The sequence below is a fragment of the Acinonyx jubatus genome, chromosome E4 (genome assembly GCF_027475565.1).
Source record: "Acinonyx jubatus isolate Ajub_Pintada_27869175 chromosome E4, VMU_Ajub_asm_v1.0, whole genome shotgun sequence".
Classification (NCBI taxonomy): Eukaryota; Metazoa; Chordata; class Mammalia; order Carnivora; family Felidae; genus Acinonyx; species Acinonyx jubatus.
This window is the reverse complement of record NC_069395.1, coordinates 45,521,326-45,541,086: the sequence shown is the minus strand read 5'-3', so window position 1 is coordinate 45,541,086 and position 19,761 is coordinate 45,521,326. Positions and strand designations below refer to the sequence as shown.

General features: G+C 37.9%; 1 protein-coding gene across 2 annotated transcripts in view; it reads right to left on the bottom strand.

Annotated features, from left to right (window-relative positions):
* The window catches only part of LOC128313104 (uncharacterized), a 114,318-nt gene that overhangs the window by 76,465 nt on the left and 18,092 nt on the right, over positions 1 to 19,761 (bottom strand). For both annotated transcript variants that reach the window (XR_008293330.1, XR_008293336.1), the window contains one exon: positions 13,640 to 13,707. The gene's annotated coding sequence lies outside the window, so the exon portion shown is untranslated. The remainder of the gene's footprint in view (positions 1 to 13,639; positions 13,708 to 19,761) is intronic.

Below are 19,761 nucleotides of genomic sequence, written 5' to 3'. Positions count from 1 at the left end.
CTCTTCTGCGTAATATAACTGTCTCTGTCTTATGAGGATACTTGTGATGGCATTGATGTCCCACTCAGATAATCCAGGATAATCTCTTGTCTCAAGATCTTTAATCACATCTGCAAAGACCCTTTTTTTCCAGATAAGGTAATATTTACAGGTGCTAGGGATTAGAATGTGGATCTTTTTGGGGTGCCATGTTCAGCCTAGCACACAGTTCTCAAACTTTAGCATTTATCAAATCATCTAGGAGGCTTGTTAAAACACATATTGCTGAAGCCCACTTCCAGAGTTTCTGTTCAATAAGTGGGGGATGGGGCCTAAGATTTTGAATTATTAGCAAATTCCCAGGTGATGCTGCTACTGCTGCTGGTGGTCCCAAGCTCACACTCTGAGAACCACTAGCTTAACCAGGTCCCACTTGCTATCTAATGCTTGAAAAATTATCTTCTTGTTTAATTTCCCCACCTCAAGCTGTATGTCATCAACTTTTCATAGGCCTTCTGTACATAGTCTAACATCACAGATGTTGGCAATAACAGCACAGCTGACACCCGTTTCTCTTAGATACTGCCATGCTTTCTTCTATTAAGGTTCTGCAGTGAGACATATCTAGAGATCAAATTTTTTCTTCCATGGACTCATTTGATGCTCCCATTGGTTTCAGTGAGAGAAAGCATAGGATTTAACAACACACACTCCTTAGTTCAGCAGTCAAGGGGCTCCATAATATGACTTTAAGTCATGCCTCCCACTAGATTACTTGCAGGTCCCCAAGCACCTTCTGCACACCTCTCCCAAGTGGGAGACTTCCACATGTGGTTTCAGCCAGAAAAAGTATCTGCTCATCACCTATCCAAAGTTCCATCTATGTTTATCAGACCTCTGATCCTCCATGAGGTCCAAACCAACTACCTAGCCTTTTCTGTTCAGATCAACCTGGTCTCTCCCTCTGCACAGAACTTTCTATAGCACTTCCTTTGCTTTTGGTGATAACACTATTCTCTTTTGAATCCATGATTACCTAAGCACGTTTTAATCCCTCCATGTCTTATAAACTTCTTAAGGGCAAAGATTATTTCTTGTTCATTTTTATTTCTTTTGTGGCACCTAGTACAGTGATAAGTGTTTGTACAATTAGCAACAGAATTTTGTTTGCTGTTTCTCCCTTCCTATCTGCTCTAATCTCTTTGCAGTTAAAAGGTACACAGGTGCAGAAGTTGTGTTTTGCTTTGGTGACCCCATACCACACTTCTTTGGGGGAACTGCTCCTACCTCATCCCAACTGTGTGGTTCTGATGCTGATTGCTAATCACAGTACCCCATCACATAACGCAGACTACTCCCTACCTTTCCCACAGACATGAGCCCCTTTCTCAGGATTTTTTAACTAAGGTCTAGAGAAATGAGGCTTCTCCTTTCAGGGAGAGAAGCTGGGGGATATGTCAGCCTTGTGAGGAAAGCGGGCTTGAGAGAATGAGATTAGCATACAAAGAGATATAATGGTGTGTAAAGGGAGATGTGAGTCCTTGTGCCATCAAATCCCCAGGCAGGCTCTGTGGTTCCTGCCTCTCTGGCAGTTAGTTATATTATATGAGCGAATATGGTTGCCATTTTGTCTACTCTGGTCCAAGTTAGAGTCTGTCACTTGCAGCCAAGAGTCCCGACTACTCTGAAAGGCAGAAGAACTCATAATCCTTTAGTAATTCTTGCGAGAAAAGCAATACTTCCACTGTCCTGATCAGAGTTTCTAACTCTCTGTGTATATTACACCACACACTGACCTTGAAGACATGAGGTATAATGGAAAACTATATATAAGTAATTGTTGTGAACCCAAGGCAGTAGAAAAATAAAAACAGAAAAGTCCAACTCTTTCCCTTCAGGAGACATTTTCACAGGAATCTTGGTGAGGGAGGCCAATATTCTTAGTTTTACGTTGGATAATTTTAAAAGATAAAAGCCAGAGAGGTCACATAGCCTGGTTCTCTCTTTCAAGAAACTTAGATCTAATAGAAGAGGGAGACATATAAACAAATTAAAAACAAAGTATATGAATACTGGGGTAAGAGTACAGACAATGTGCACCATGGGGCACAAAGGAGTGGGTATTTCAAGCTGGAGGCATAAGAGAAAGGACTGATTTTATGGAGGTAGCAATTCTTGTACCCTGTTCCTCAGGGTGAAGACAGCCTTATAACATCAAACTTGTTCTTGCTAAACTTCTGTTCCTTCACGTGAATAGCATTTATCACTCAGTCAACAAGCATTTATAAGATACCTATACAGGTGAGTATATAGGTGAGTTAAGTAAGACAAGGATCCTTTTCTCAAGAAGCTCATTATAGAAAGAGACAGAAAACCTCAACTTTTAAAGTACAACATGGTTAGAAGATAAAATGATAGGGTGCCTAGGATTTTCTTCCCCCAAAATGGATGGGGGACAGGAAGGGGGTGGGGGAAGTGATGAAATAAGGCTCACCATGAGATGATAATTGTTGAAATGAGGTGTGGTGGCTTTGCAATGTGTCAACTTGGCTAGACTGAACTTCATTTCCCAGAATTCTCTTCTCTCTGTGTTTCTGGTTAGGGTGACCCACAGGAACCATTCTTGTGTGGAATATGGGGAAGGGAAGTAAAGCTGCAGTTATTTTTATAGACATACATATTGTCATTTATCTGCTCGTTTACCAGATAAGCATGAGACCGTGGATAGGCCTGCATCTGTTCCACCTACTCCCTCCAGTTTCTCCAACTCCAGAGCAAGGTGCATGTATCTAGCTCTGTGATGAAGAGACCCGAGTTCAGTAGGACACCCACACTACCAAGGTCAGAGGCAAGATGAGTTTCAGTCCATCCTCCACCTTCCCAGCTCCATCTTGTTCTTGCTTTCCTCCACTTTACACCCATCTTCCCCTCCTCACTGCGTGCCCTGGGCACTTCAAATTCCAGCCTTACAAACACCATTTAACCAGGTCCCACTATTGCACAATTGCATATGTACAAGCACACACACATATATATGTACACAGGTATCCACCACTTTTGAAAGTGTATGTAATACCACTTTGCTTTGACAAAAGACCTACATTAGTACCTATTTTTTCTAACCAAAAGAAATTCTAAGAGGATTTTTGCTTTTACAAAAAAAAAAAGGCAAAAAGCAAAAATAATATTCAGGGTTTGTTTTTCAGGGAGCCATTGCAGAGGCAGTGTGCAACACAAGCAGCGAGAGCGGCACCACTAAGCTCCTTCCCTGGGGAACCACACTCAGCATCAAGCTGCCATAGGTTTGAACTGTGTCTATGAGCATCTGTGATTTCTCCTGATTTTATTTTGTGCATCCTTTGGCAAGATGTGGCTAAGGTATCAGAAAAGCCTAAGAGGGGTTATTTTTTTAGGTCTGGGAACACTCAAATATTTTTCCACATAAATTCATGGCAACTGCTTTTTTGCTTTATACACCATTTTGGTTTGTGAATGGCTTCATAGGAATTCTACTTTTGAATTGCTGGGGAAACCTGTGTTTAGAAACACACACACACACACACACACACATCCTATTTGTTCTCCTTTACTTATTGAACTCTGATATACTGGGTGATTAGTACATTGTGTTTATTATCTTATTCTCAATTTTTTGGCTATGTTTGAAAATTTCCCCATTAGTATTTTACATCTCTATGAAGAATTGAGTGATAGGATGTGTACCAGATGCAGTAGAGGTATGTGAGCACAGCCATCTCAGGCATGGAGGAAGGAGCACAAGGGTCCTTCTCACTGGCCAATCTCCTTGTTTGCTTCTTGCCTCATCAGTCCCTCCTTATGTTCTTTCCTGGCTAAATGCAAATCAGCTTAATCTCCCTAACCCTTCTCTCTAAGAATCCACCCCCAAATTTCAACCAGCCTGCCTGTAGCATAATTCTTAATTCTCCATAAATATCTCTGTCCTCTTACTGGATTTCCAAACCCTCCTTTCTAACTCCAAAGCTAATCCTTCTGACTTCCAGTTTCTCTTGGTCATTCATCCTGGACCCTAAACACAAAAACCAGAGCTGTCTTAGACACCACCTCTCTTCCATACAGTCTTTGGCCATATCCTGCCAATTTATTTCCACTGATCATATGTTCTAGGTATCACAATAGTCTCTCTTCTCTTCATTATCTTACCCTTTCTCATCATTCCTTTATTCATTCCACAGTGGTTTTCTAAGGACCTATTATGTAGAAAATCTTGAGATAGATTGAGGGAGGAAATATATCCTTATCCTGTATCATTGCTTTAAAATTTACAGTGTGTTTCATTACTTATAGAATAAAACTCAAGCTCTTGGACTTCAAGGTCATCTAAAATCTGCCTCTGTCTGTGGGAGATGTTACTTCTCCTGGGGTGAAAAAACTGCCCAAGAGTCTTTGGGGAAACACTGTTTCCAGAACAAGAGCCTCCTTGGAGATCAGGCTGGGAGAATGTTTGTCTTCCTGCACCATTCTGAGTCTGGCTGAGAGTTAAGAGAACACAGCTTTTAATTTCTTTCTATGTTAAAAAACAAAACAAACAAAAAAACAAAAAACAAAAACAAAAAAAACCCCACACAACTGTAATTATACACATGATATGTATTCTCTTTTCCTAATTTCAAAAATACAAAGAAGCAAAAAGAATAAAACAACAGTGACCGACACCACCACCACCCAGAAATAACCACTTTTTGTGTTTTGGTGAGCCTTCTTCAAGAATATTTATAGCTTTCATTTATAATACTTTATAAAAATCTATAGCTTTAATTTGGATAACACTGTACATACTATTTTCTAATCCATATATTTCATTTAACAATTTGTTGGAGCACATTTCTATGTCAATAAATATATTTCTCATCTATCATTTTTAAAGGTGGCATGCTATTCTGTTATATGGACATAACAATCTACATACACACTTTCCTTTGGGGGGGGGCATTTAGGTTATTCTGATTTTTTTTCTACAACAAAAAGCTTTGCAATAAATATCCTTATAGATGAATCTTTTTCTGCATCCTCAATGTTGTCCTTAAGATAAGCTTCTAAAAGTAGAATTTCTGGATCAAAGGGATTATGTATTTTAAGGGTTTTTATATAAGACCATGTCTTTTTCTGAGGATCATTTAAAACACTTATATAGTATTTCAGCAACATGCCAATGATATAAGGAGTCTGAAAGTGGCAGAACTATACCTAAGATGCCCTTAATCACTCACTCTCTAAGGATATTAGAAGTTAGGCTAATTAAGTCTTTTGTACAATATATATTACCCTAATAGATTGAAAGACAAGAGTTTAATTTATGTGTAGGTGATATACTCTTAAAGAATTTTACTCACCATTTCATAATATTACTTAATTTTGGGTTGCTATTGTTTTTTTTTTTAAGTAGACATCTTTGGTTTTAGCATAATGAGATAGTCATAAGTTTGTGATGAGATGTATGGCAGAAAGCTTTCACTCTACCCTTTTATAACAATAGAACCTACCTACCCAACTAAGAGCTCTTTTACTCACCTCTCTTGCAGCTAACTATGGCCATGTGATTAAGTTCTGGCTAATGATATATGTGCCCTCCCTCTGCCCTTCTTTGCTTCCCACTGGTTGGAATGCAGATATGTGACAAGGTACGAGGGCAGCCATATCAGACCACAAGATGGAAGTATTATGTTGATGATGACAGAGTAACTAGTCCCTTGCACCGTGAAACTGCCAACTCAGCCCTAGTCTACTTAAGCTTGACTATTTTGGGAGAAAGAAACAAATTTCTATCTTGTTTGAGACCATTATTTTGACCGTTGATTTAGCTGCTGACCTCGTGTCCTGACACAGACAGTAGATTTAGGGACCTTGACTATTTTCATTGCCTACTACCAAAAGAGTCCAACTGACAGATTCAAATTGTAATGATGAATTTTTTAGGTTAAGGGACAGGAATATTGTTAATAATCAGTAAGCAAAAGCCAAAATATTTTGCCAGAGAAATATTTGTAAACTCACCATCTAATGAGCTTTTCCTTTGAATCAAAAATCCAGTTACATAAAGTAATTATTTGGCTTATTGCCTTTTTTGTTTTGCTTCTACATTGTATAAAAAGTTAGACTCAATAAGCATGGTTTAATTTTATTCTTAATTTAATTCTTGTTTAATATCTGTGATTCTATAGATTTCTTCAGTGTGCTTGATGTTCAGCGACAGTATAAAGATAAATAAGGCTTCAAATCATAAAAATTAACTTGACTTAAATTGCATATGAAAATATGCAAACATTACTGTTTTATAAATTCTAACTGTACTTGTGTATTACCCCTCTAAAATGATTCAGATACCACTAACTAAATGATAATTTTATAGTACCCAATAAATATGTGGAGTTGATGATTTTTATATCACTTTAGAGGTAAGGAACATCAGAAGACAGAAGCAATTAGGTCATAGATGAATTGATTTGTAGTGCCTGGAGACTTACTATAAGTAACTCTTACATAACATTTTCCACTATATACACATATATGTCTATACCCATGAATACATCTCCCGCTTTCATTTCTTTCTTCCTAATAGCACCCAGATTTCCTTTTGGGGAAGAGAAGTCTCCTGAGTAGTGTTCAGTCCTACTGAGGACTGAGGAGGAGTTGCATACCTCCATGGAAGCTGAAAAGACCAGATCACCCCAGCCAAGGAGCAGGCATATGAGGAATTAGCCATCAGGTGCTCTCCCCTGGGCTTTTGAAACATAAGAAAGACAGAAGGAAACAGCAATGACCACAAGAAGTATTCCAAAGTGCCTAAAGTATCAGTCCACTTTCAAGCTTTATTCCCCAATATCCTATCAATCCTGAGTACACCATCAGCAGCACAAAATTCTTTTGTTTCAATAAATATTCTTTGGCTTAAGAGAGAGTATTTGTTAGCAGCAGACAAGGGACTCTCACCACCATGTAATCTCTTATCACATATGATATAACCTCTCTTTTCTTGGTGAATAATCTTTGCTAAAAGCCTAAATGAATGAAGAAAATACATTCAAAATTATACTGGAAGTTTTATAGGGTATAAATGTATCTTTTGTTGTTGGCTACATCTCCAGAATTCAGTATATATATTTTGGTTTTCTTCCTTTTTGTTTTAAGCTGTAAATATTTTCTGTCTGAAATGTTAAACATATACTTCAAAATATAGGTAAATTTTTATCCTTGAATTATTCCTTTTTTATACACTAAGTTAATCTTGTGAATCAATCTGTGTTCTTTAAAAATGATTAGCAGGGGCGCCTGGGTGGCTCAGTCGGTTGGGCGTCCGACTTCAGCTCAGGTCATGATCTCATGGTTCATGAGTTTGAGCCCCACGTTGGGCTCTGTGCTGACAGCTTGGAACCTGGAGCCTGTTTCGGATTCTGTGTCTCCCTCTCTCTCTCTGCCCCTCCCCTGTTCATACTCTGTCTCTGTCTCAAGAATAAATAAACATTAAAAAAAATTTTTTTTGATGATTAGTAAATATAATGATACAGCTTCTGTCTCAAAATTTATATGTTCCACACAAGGAATCATAAACTAAGTTGGGAGACAACTTGATTGTTAGAACCAGTAAGTCAGCAGGGCACCTGGGTGGCTCAGTTGGTTGAGCATCCAACTCTTGATTTCGGCTCAGATGGTGATCCTGATCTTGTGGGATCAAGCCCCATGATGGGCTCTGCGCTGAGCATGAAGCCTGGTTGGGGAATTATCTCTCTCTCTCTCTCTCCCTCTGCCTCTCTTCCCAACTCACTCTCTCTCTAAAATAAAAATTTAAAAAAAATTATTAAAAAAAAAACAGTAACAGTGCTCCTAATGGACAGAATTATTTGCCTCTTATTTGCATGGCTTTGCATTTTACACATCAGCCAAGCAGGAACCACTGGTTGCTAAGCAACAGCTTTCCTCTTGATGACCAGAAATAGAATACATAGAAGGGCAATTTCTAAAATACAATATCCATATATATAAAAAGTTAAAGAGAAACTCAGCCCCATAGTTTGGCTGTTCACCCAGAAGGCTTGTCATGAATATTGAATTCATAATGACTGTGTGTGAATTCTGAATACATTTGATCATGATTCTTCAGTAACTCTATCATCTTGTATTTTCTTCCAGTATCTCTCTTACTACTGAAAAACCATAAAGTAATACAGAAACCAGGTTTTGAAGCAAATTTCCATAGAAAAAATGTTTGTAAACTATACATTTAGGTATTGTTGAACCAAGTCATTGCAAACATAGCATTAACACTCCTGTTGCAATGCTGTGTTCTTGTTTAAAATTACATATTTAATCCTCCAACAGGATATATTCTAACCAATTTATAGTGATTACCAGAGGGAAATGACCATTTGCTTTTTCCTATATGTATTCTTTACAATGAAAATAATAATTGCTAGTAGTTGCTGGGTGTTTATGAGGTGCTGGGCATTGTTTACACTCATTCTATGTGTTGTCATATTGGTATTCCCCTTTTGGCAGATAGCTCAAAAGAAGTTGTGTAACTTTCTCTAGGTCATGTATGTAGAAAGCAATAGAGATCCAGGATTCTTCTTTTCTTTCTTTCTTTTCTTTTCTTTCCTTCCTTCCTTTCCTTTCCTTTCCTTTCCTTCCTTTCTTCCTTTCTTTCTTTCTAGCTTTGAGAAAGATATAGAAAGCAAGCAAGGAAGGGACAGACACAGAGGGAGACAGAATCCCAAGCAGAATTTGCACTGCCAGCACAGAGCCCGATGTGGGGCTCAAACTCACAAACCACAAGATCATGACCTAAGCTGAAGTCAAGAGTCAGACACTTAACTGACTGAGCCACCCAAGTGCCCCTAGAGAGCCAGGATTCTAATCAGAGAGACTCTAGATCTTTACCACTTCACTCTTCTTTTTATAAAGCGATTCATGTAATACCCCCCTTTTTTTTTAAGTTTATTTATTTTTGAGAGAGAGAGAGAATCCCAACCAGTCTCTATGCTGTCAGCGTAGAGTCTGATGTGGGGCTCAATCTCAGGAACTGTGAGATCATGGCCTGAGCTGAAATTGAGAGTTGGATGCTTAACTGACTGAGCCACCCAGGTGCCCCTAGTTTATTTATTTATTTTTGAGAGAGGAGCAGGGGCAGAAAGAGAGAGGAAGAGAGAGAATCCCAAGCGGGCTCTGCATGGTCAGTGCAGAGCCTGACATGGGGCTTGATCCCATGAACGATGAGATCATGACCTGAGCCTAAATCGAGAGTTGGATGCTCAACTGACTGAGCCACCCAGGCACCCTACCTACCCATCTCAGGCCACACAGAATTATATCTGGGTGTTCAATTAATTAGCAGCTTTTAACCTATGAATCAATTTTACATCAGTAGGATTTAAGAGCATAACAAATCTAACAAGTGTATGAGGATCAACATGTGGGCTGATTTTAGTCAACAGAGAACTAAAATTATGCCAATTCAACAGAACCTGGGGCCTCATGCAGTGTTTACTCAAAGTAGATCATGCAGTTACAGAACTTTCTAAGGAATTGCTTTAAATAAATACTATTTCTGGGAAATGGTTTCCTTCTCAAATGTATATTTTGTAACTCTTAAAAAAATTGACTCAGTAGACTAAAAAAAAAGTGAAAATAAAAAACAAATTATTTTCATTTAGAATACTTGATAATAGATATCTGTTCAAGATGCACAAATAGCATTTGGCAAAGTACAACATCCATTCATGATAAAAACCCTCAATGAAGTAGGTTTAGAGGGAATATATCTCAACATTATAAAGGCCATATATGAAAACCCACAGCTAACATTATATTCAATGGTGAAAAACTGAGAGCTTTTCCCCTAAGATCAAAAACAAGGAAGTCCACTTTCACCACTTTCATTCAACATAATACTGGAAGTCCTACCACAGCAATCAGTAAACAAAAAGAAATAATAGGCATCCAAATTGGTAAGGAAGAAGTAAAACTCACTATTTTCAGGTGACATGACACTATATATAGAAAACCCTAAAGACTCCACCAAAAAACTACTAGAACTGATAAATGAATTCAGTAACGTCCCAGGATACAAAATCAATATACAGAAGCCCATTGCATTTCTATAAGCTAATAAAGGAGTAGCAGAAAGAGAATTAAGAGAATAATCCCATTTATGGTTTCAATAAAAATAATAAAATACGTAGGACTAAACTTAACCAAGGAGGTTAAAGATCTGTACTCTGAAAACTATAAAACATTGATTAAAGAAATTGAAAAAGACACAAAGAAATGGAAAGACATTCCATGCTCATGGATTGGAAGAACAAATATCACTATAATGTCCATACTATCCAGAGCAAATCTACAGATTTAATATAATCCCTATCAAAATACCAACAGCATTTTTCACAGAACTAGAACAAATAATCCTAAAATTTGTATGGACCCACAGAAGACCCCAAATGCCCAAAGCAATCTTGAAAAAGAAGAACAAAACTTGAGGTATAACTATCCCAGATTTCAAGATATACTACAAACCTGTAGTAATCAAAACAGTATGGTACTTGCACAGTGATAGAAACATAGATAAATAGAACAGAACAGAGCCTAGAAATGAACCCATGATTATACGGTCAATCTTCAACAAAGGAGGAATAAATATGTAATGAGAAAAAGATAGTCTGTTCAACAAATGATGTTCAGAAAACTGGAAAGCTAACTGCAAAAGAATGAAACTGGACCGCTTTCTTACACCATACACAAAAAGAAACCCAGAATGCATCAAGAACCTAAATGTGAGACCTGAAACCATAAAAATCCTAGAAAAGGGCACAGGCAGTAAATTCTCTGACATCGGCCACAGAAACATTTTTGTAGATCTGTCTCTTGAGGCAAGGAAAACAAAATCAAAAATAAACTATTGGGACTATATCAAGATAAAAAAGCTTCTGCACAGCAAAGGAAACAACCAACAAAACAAAAAGACAATCTACTGAATGGGAGAAGATATTTGCTAATGACGTATTCAGTAATGGGTTAGTATCCAAAATAAAGAAACAACTTGGGGCACCTGGGTGGCCCAGTTAGTTAAGCGTCTGACCTCAGCCCAGGTTGTGATCTCACAGTCAGTGAGTTTGAGCCCCATGTTGGGCTCTGTGCTGGCAGCTCGGAGACTGGAGCCTGCTTTGGATTCTGTGTCTCCCTGTCTCTCTGCCCCTCCCCCAATGCTCTGTCTCTCTGTCTCTCAGAAATAAACATTAAAAAATTTAAACAACACAAAAAAACAAAATAAAGATATAACTTATACAATTCAACATAAAAAGAAAAACCAAATAATCCTATTTAAAAATGGGTAGAAGATATGAATAGACATTTCTCCAAAGAATACATCCAGATGGCCAACAGACACATGAAAAGATGCTCAACATCACTCAGGGAAATGCAAATCAAAACTACAATGAAGTATCACCTCATATCCGTCAGAATGGTTAAAATAAAAAATACAAGGAACAACAAGTGTTGGTGAGGATGTGGAGAAGAAGAAACACTTGTGTACTGTTGGTGGGAATGCAAACTGGTGCAGCCACTGTGGAAAACGGTATGGAAGGTCCTTCAAAAAATTAAAAATATAAATACCATATGATCCAATGATTCCATTACTGGGTATTTACCCAAAGCATACAAAACACTAATTCAAAAGGATATATGCACCCCTGTGTTTATTGCAGCGTTATTCACAATAGCCAAATTATGGAAGTAGCCCAAGTGTCTATCCATAGATGAATGGATAAAGAAGATTTATCTCATTACATACATATTATATATAATGAGATATATATATAATATGCATAATGAGATATTACTCAGCCATAAAAAAGAATGAAATCTTGCCATTTGCAACAACATAGATGGACCTAGAGAATATAATGGTAAGTGAAATAAGTCAGTCAGAGAAAGAAAAATACCATATGATTTCACTTGTATATGGAATTTAAGAAGCAAAACAAATTAACAAATTTAAAAAAAAAAAGAGAAAAACCAAAACACAGACCCTTAACTATAGAGAACAAACTGATGGTTACCAGAGGGGAGGTAGGTGGCGGGATGGGTGAAATAAGTGATGGGGATTTAAGAGTACACATAATCACGCTGAGCACTGAGTAATGTACAGAATTGTTGAATCACTATATTTTAACACCTGAAACTAATATAACTATATATTAACTATACTGGAATTAAAATTTAAAGAAATACAAAAAAAATAGATAAATCAAATACTAGTGGCTTGGAAAATAAGTAAATATCTTTCCAAGTAATTTTACTCTCTCTTTGTTCGGTAATTTGAATTTCTAAAATAGTATTGGTGTATAAGCTTCTCTTTTCCTTCCTCGCTTTTGAGCTCAATGCAGCAAAGGTGAGTATTTACCAGCAATCAGCAGAAATTATTTTCTCCTTCAACTATTCCCCCCATAAGAATGTAAATAAAGTATTCAAAGTAAAGAAAAATATAAAACAGACCAGGAAAGAACCACTGTAAATTTTGCTGACTAAAATCGATTTAGGAAAGAAAACCCTGAATGCATTGTTTGGGATTAGAACTTCTTTTGAAGTCTTTTTCTCATCCATTTATTCATTCTTTCATTCATTCATTCAGTGTAAAGATGCTACACTGAATGCTAAGGACACAGAAATGGAATGCCCAATCTAATGTTAACCTGTAAGGAGAGGACGCAGATGCATAAAGCTGAAATCATAGTTTAACATCCAAGTCCTATAATCGAGGTAGGAAGAGGACTACGGGAGTCCATGGAGTTGACCACCCAAGAAACTGGGAGTCCAGAAGGCTTCCATAGAAGGGTATATGGGAGCTGGGTCTTGAAGCATGAGCAAGAATTTACCAGGAAGAAAAGGAGCCGGATTTCCAGAGTTAAGAGTTAACAAGTGTGCAAAGTCCCAGCAAGACAAAAAGCCACAGTGTAATATAGACAGTGAGAACTCCCAAGCTGCAGATTAGGCCAGGGAGATAAGATGGGCTAGGTAGTTACGGATTTTATTTCTAGTAGAAAATTTGGACTTTATCCTGAGGGCAATCGGGAGCTGATAGAGCTGCTAGAAGACAAGGAAGCATGTTTTAAATATGAATGTTATAAGCCATGGCAATATAAAAATAAAAACACAACTAAGGAAAAGAGTAGAATGGTGGATACCTGTGCTAATTTCCTCAACTTTCATAGCTGGAGTCAATAGGTACGTCTAAAAATCAGTCAGAAAATAGAGGCCGTCTATATTGTCTACTCAATGAAGGCAACCACTAAACTGAATATATTGTTAGAGGTAACAACTATCAGGAGTCAAAGACAGTAATTTAGGTAGAAGTTTCTATGAGAATTCTTCCCATTCTTTACAGCATGGAGTCAGTACATATCACCCAGAATTGATAAATCAAGAATAGAAATTAGCAGCAGAGCTTAAAATAGTTGCCTCTGGAGGAGGCTTGGTTAGAAAATACTTTTCTGTCGGTTTTGATACCCGGAGTTCCCAGTATTTGACACAAAAGACATAAGGAACATAGACGCTCTTTCTTTCTCTTTCATCATTTTCTCCATCAGGGCATTTATTACTGCATTACCTTTGTGATACAGCCTCTTACCTCCTCTCTTAGGAGAAAGTCTCCAAAGGAAGGTTTATTGCCTTTCTAGGTTCAGTCAGCCTTCACTCCTGTAATGAGAAAAACAGCCCTTAGCCCATGCACTACTGATAAAATGCAGACTCCTAAAGCCTTCAATGAGCTTAAAATAATCCCCTGATATTGCTCCTCTAGATACAGAAAACCTGGGGAACAAGAAATGTAAAGCCTTTCATCATAAGTTAATTGAGAAAAGACTGTTAGTCATACCATAGGTGCTAAATTAACTAATTTTTTCTATTTTTTCACTGTTTTCCATGCATATTAGGGAAGGTTCAAACCTTATTAAAACCATCTTAATTACTTAAACGGAAAAATGTCACAAAGGTTTTAATACTCCCTTGGAAATAACATCTGTGTGACAAAATTCAAGCTGACTTTTTAAAAACCACATTTGAAAAACTCAACAACCTGCCAGATTATGCTAAAAAGAAGCCAGTATCCCTAAAAAAGAAATGTCCATGTCACCATTCTTCAGACAAAAAGAACGGCATCCATTATACTATACACAAAAACAATTAAAAAATTTTTTTAATGTTTATTTATTTTTGAGAGAGAGAAAAAGAGAATGAGTGGGGGAGGAACAGAGAGAGATAAAGAATCGGAAGCAGGCTCCAGGCTCTGAGTTGTCAGCACAGACCCTGACACAGGGCTGGAACCCACAAACCATGAGATCATGACCTGTGTTGAAGTCAGAAGCTTAACCAACTAAACCACTCAGACACCTGGGCAAAAACAATTTTTTAAATATTTCTCACAGTAGGGTCATCTACACAAACATCAAGGCATAAATAATAAGACTTTCCTCTTCTTATGCAAAAATTATATATATTTATGAGGTCATACTCTATCATACTCAAAAATACAGGGCTGACTCTGCAAGACCTGGGTTAGAAACTAAGCTCTGACACTAACTGGCTGACCGTGGACAAAACATTTGATCTAAGTCTTGGTTTCTTAATAGTACTTACTACAAGGGCTGTGATACTGACTACTCAAAAGAATGGATGTAAAATGCTTAGGTGTCAATAAAAAGCACCTTTTAATTGTCATCATCATCATCATCATATCCCAGGCTGGCAGTTGCTGGGTTTTTTTTAAAAATATTTACTTACATGTTTATTTTTCAGAGAGAGCATGAGTAAGGGGGGGCAGAGAGAGAGAGCAAGACAGAGGATCCAAAGCAGGCTCTGCACTGACAGCAGTGAGCCCGATGTGGAGCTCAAACCCACGAACTGTGAGATCATGACCTGAGCTGAAGTCGGGAGCTCAACCAACTGAGCCACCCAGGTGCCCCATGGCAGTTAAATTTTAATAAGTGAAAAGTCAGACTTTTGTTTAGTTAGATGATACGGATCCAGCTAGGGATACCCAAACAGTGTCCTAGAAAAAAATACCTAGAACTCACAAGGCAGATTATGACATCTGCCAGCCTTTCAATGGCAGCACGATCTTCATTTGGGCCACCTCCTGCTGGAGGTGAATCTCTTCTGAAAAATGCCCTTTCATTGAGAAGCTACTTTCTCACAAGCAAGAAATGATTTGGTTATCGTCTACTGGAGAAAAGTGGTTATGTGATCAAGGCTAACTCCTACAAAACACTTTATTAATCCAAATGCTGAATGCCAACAGGATTTTCTTCTGACAGTTTTATCCAAACATGATAACAGGGCCAAGGTCAGGCAGTCTTCTCTGGGCAGGCAATAGAGGTGGTGAGTCAGAGGAGGTATTGAGAATATGCACACAGACAGGGAAGATATGTAGCCTGCAAAGTCAAAAATATTGCTGTCTGTCCCTTTATGGAAAACATTTGCTGACTCCTACTACAGAGTCTGAACACCAACCTTTGAGAGCTTCTGCCTTAAGGATTTCAAACTCTAGAGGCAATCAAATCAAAACCTTGTTTGTTTGTTTGTTTGTTTGTTTGTTTCATAACTAATGATGGGACTACATTCTTGTAGTCATGGTTCTGGGATATTGAATGGAACAGGAGATTTTTCTTCCTGCGTCTATTTACTTGAATTATTATAGATGAATTCATTCAATATTAGACAATTGGGTTATTGGATGACACTGAATTGCCATTCAATCAGAATCATGTATCATTTGTTCTATCACTAGCATTGAAACTGAAAAAGGAACAGGAACTTTCTTGAGGCCAACAGCCCTCTGGTCATGCAGCACACAGTGTTACCACCCAGCAACAATAAATAATACCCTAAAGCCAAAAGAACAACTCAAAAGCTCTGAAAACCAAGGTTTTTACACTCTTTTGGCATCAAAGCTCATTTCTGTGGAAAAACTAGAATGGAATAGATGTAGGCTATTTGTTGTCTTTACCTTACCAAGTGTCACTAGTCCTACAATTGACCCTCAACCAACACGAGGGGTTAAGATGCCAATCCCTACACAGTGGAAAATCTGTGTATAACTTTTGACTCCCCCCAAATCTAACTACTAACAGTTCTGTTGACCAGAAGCCTTACTGATAACATAAATAGTCGATTAACACATTATCTTGTATGTCATATGTATTATATGCTGTATTTTTACAATAAATCAAACTGAAGAAAATATAATTAAGAAAATCATAAGGTAGGGGTGCCTGGGTGGCTCAGTGGGTTAAGCGTCTGACTTCAGCTCAGGTCATGATGTCACGGTTCATGGGTTCAAACCCCACCCACATCAGGCTCTGTGCTGACAGCTCAGAGCCTGGAGCCTGCTTCACATTCTGTCTCCCTCTCTCTCTGACCCTTCCCCACTCATGCTCTTTCTCTCTCAAAAACAAATAAATATTAAAAACAATTTTTTTAATAAAAAAGAAAATCATAAGGTAGAGAAAATAGATTTACAATAATGTATATATCCAAAAAAAATCCACATTTAAGTGGACTCATGCAGTTTACACCCGTGTTGTTCAAAGGCCAACTGTACTTTTCTCTGCAGAAGTATTGACATGGTTAATTATGGGGCACTGCCCCAGAGTCTGCTGTGTATGTAATGAATGAGCACATCCACCTTCTGAGACCTGGGGTGGGGGGAGAACATGAGTCCTGAATCCAGCTGGTCCTAAAGGTTTTCAGTGAGGAACTGTGGACCTATGTTCTATTTGATTATGATTACAGCAAAGGGGGACTGTGTACGTGCCACTAGTTTGAAGTCAGCAAACTTCTTTTTCTACCATGTTCTCCTATAAAATGCTCCTCAAATTTTTTGGTGTTTGCAAACAGTATAAGGCTAATGTTCCTTCCAGCAAAAAAAAGTGAATACATTGTACTAATAGTTTTCTCTTCTAAGGATTGTGTACAGAGCTGTAATGTCCGGTTATAAACACTATGAATACAAATGTAACTATTCTTAAAGTGGCACACACTATTCTCTCTCTATTGTTATCACTCTCAATGTAAATGAATTTAATTCAGGAAATCGTTTTTTGAGACTCTAATATGTGCCAGGCAATAAGCTGGGTACAACTGGTGAACAGAACAGGTATATCCTCCTGTAAGAAAACAATGATTTGAAAGTAGATACACAACAACAACCAATGGATACACAGGAGTTACCTATTGACTCACTCATTCAACAAATAAATTTACTGAGCACCTACATAAACTAAATACTATTCTAGGTGCTGGGATTTTAGCAATGAAAAAAAAATCGCTATCATCTTACAGTTTACATACTAGCAGAGAGAGATATATAATAAATAAGATAAATTAATACAAAATAAAGAAGAAAATCGAGTGCCAGAATGGGGGATGCAATTTTAAATATAGTGACTGTAGAAGGCCTCACTGACAATGTATCATTTGAGAAAACTGGTAGAAATGAGAGAGTGTCCAGTAAATATTGTAGGGTGTGTTGTGTTCCAAGTAGAAATAACAGCAAATGCAAAGGTCCTGAGGTAGGAGGATACCTGGACAACCTGGAATAATGATCATGATGCCAGAATGGCTGGAGCAGAGTCAATAAGGAGAAAGCATAGTAGGAGATAAAGTCAAAGAGGTGGGAGGAAAGATCATGTTGGTTTGTGTAGGCCACTGGAAGGACTTTAGATTTTAGTCTGAATGAAATGAAGAGCCTCTGAAGGATTTTGAGCAATTGAGGGACTGACCAATACTCATAAAGGTTGGTTCTGCTATGAAAGTATTAAATATGGAAGACCATCTAGGAAAGGGATTCACCCAGGCTAAAAGGTCAGTGAAAGCCTCCTAAAGAAATGGCATTTGAGCCTGCAGAACTTGTTTATTGTGGGCATTAGCACTAGGTAAAAGGGAGGAGTGCTCTTCAGACAAGAGGACCAGCTGATGAGAGAAAAGAGGCTTTTAATGCCACAGTGAGCATATCTTCTACTTTCTCTTAAGGCTAATGCATGGAAAATTATTGAAAGATTTTAAGCAGGGGAGTGACACAATCTGCTCAATGTTTTATAATGACTGTCAGATCGTTATGTATAAAATAGAATCAGTAGTGGTTTTTTAAAGCCACAGGTCATGATTCATCAATTCAGGGGGTCACCAGATTGCAATTTTTTAAAAAATGAAATAGAATAGAAAAAATCAGGTTTTATGAATGCCCCTCAGGTTTTAAGGGTAAGTATAGTTACAAGGAACTTTTGATTCTGTACCTTCATATACCCGTGTGTGTGTGTGTGTGTGTGTGTGTGTGTGTATGTGAGATTGTCCAAACTTTGAAAGTCACTTGATTAAAAGGAAAGACATAAAAAAAATAGAGAGAGAAAGCAGTAGAGGGAATATGCTATAATCTTTTTAAAGGTATCGCTGATTGCTGAGACTAGAGTAGAGAGAGAAACAAAGAGGCCTGTGAGAGGGCTTGTGGACCCACCTAATGGTTTTAAGGGCAAATGAATGGTCCAGAGCAGTTCAGCAACGGGATGGATGGCTGAAATTGAGATTATGGGCAGGGAAGATAATGAGTTTAGATTTCAACATGCTACCTGCAAGCCATCACAATGGAGATACTCAGTTTAGCACACATGATAAGGCTGGACACAGATTTGGAAGTGGTAGGCACTGATAGATTAAAAAAAAAACTGTAATAGATTTCATGATAAGTCAGTCCATCATATGTTAGGTGATCCCATGTAATATTTGGGGGCAAAATTGACTAAACCTTTTGAGACAAACTTATACCAAAAAAAAAATTATTTTGCTTATCTGGAATTCACATTTAACAGGGCTTTCTGTATTTTACCTGGTGATTCTAATCAGTGTTCAAGTCCCCTGAGAACAGAAGCAGATATACCAGTTAGGACACAATGACAACAACCCAGGCTAGAGGTAAGGAAGCCCTCCGAGTTAGTGTTTTACAAAGGATTCTTTGCTTCACTAGTATAAATGCAAATTTGAAATGTGAAATCTGAATCATTCACCTGTGAATTAATTACAAGCACAGTGATGTCCTGCCAAGGTCCTCCTCCCTTGGGGTCAGGATACGTGCCTGTGTGGCTCAGATTCATGACCCCCTGTCTGTAATGGCTCAACGAGGGGCTACAGTATCTCACAGAGTACCCCCCCCCCCCCCCCACACACACACCACCAAGAGGGAGCTAAGAGCTAACACCTAGCTGGGCTGCCCTACAGGGACTTACCGTTAGGAATAAACAATTGGGAGGAAAGTTCTATCTGCATTTTCACTCTCACAGAACTTGTTCATAGTGTTGAACTTGCCATGAAAAACAAAAACTGAGAGGCTCTATCATTGATACAGTTTTCCTTCAGGAAACATTTTTTTTTTTTTTACCTACACATGTTTTCAATATATTGAAATGATTGGTATGATCTGGCTTTTTAAACAGCCAGTGAAAAATGACATAAAAATAAATCCAACATATTGAAACTCTCTCAGGAGACATCATATTTTCTTCTTTCAGAGTAGCTGTGCTCCTGCTGCCCTGAAGTTTCACACAATATAAGCTGAATTCCTTGGCCTTGATCTATCAGCAAACATTGAAGACCTCATTGTCCTTGAGCTCTGGCTCCAGAGGGCTCCACGGAAGGGAAGGAGCAAGTAATTACATATACACATATATGTTCTGAAAGTAAATTAGCAGATCCCACGCTGAC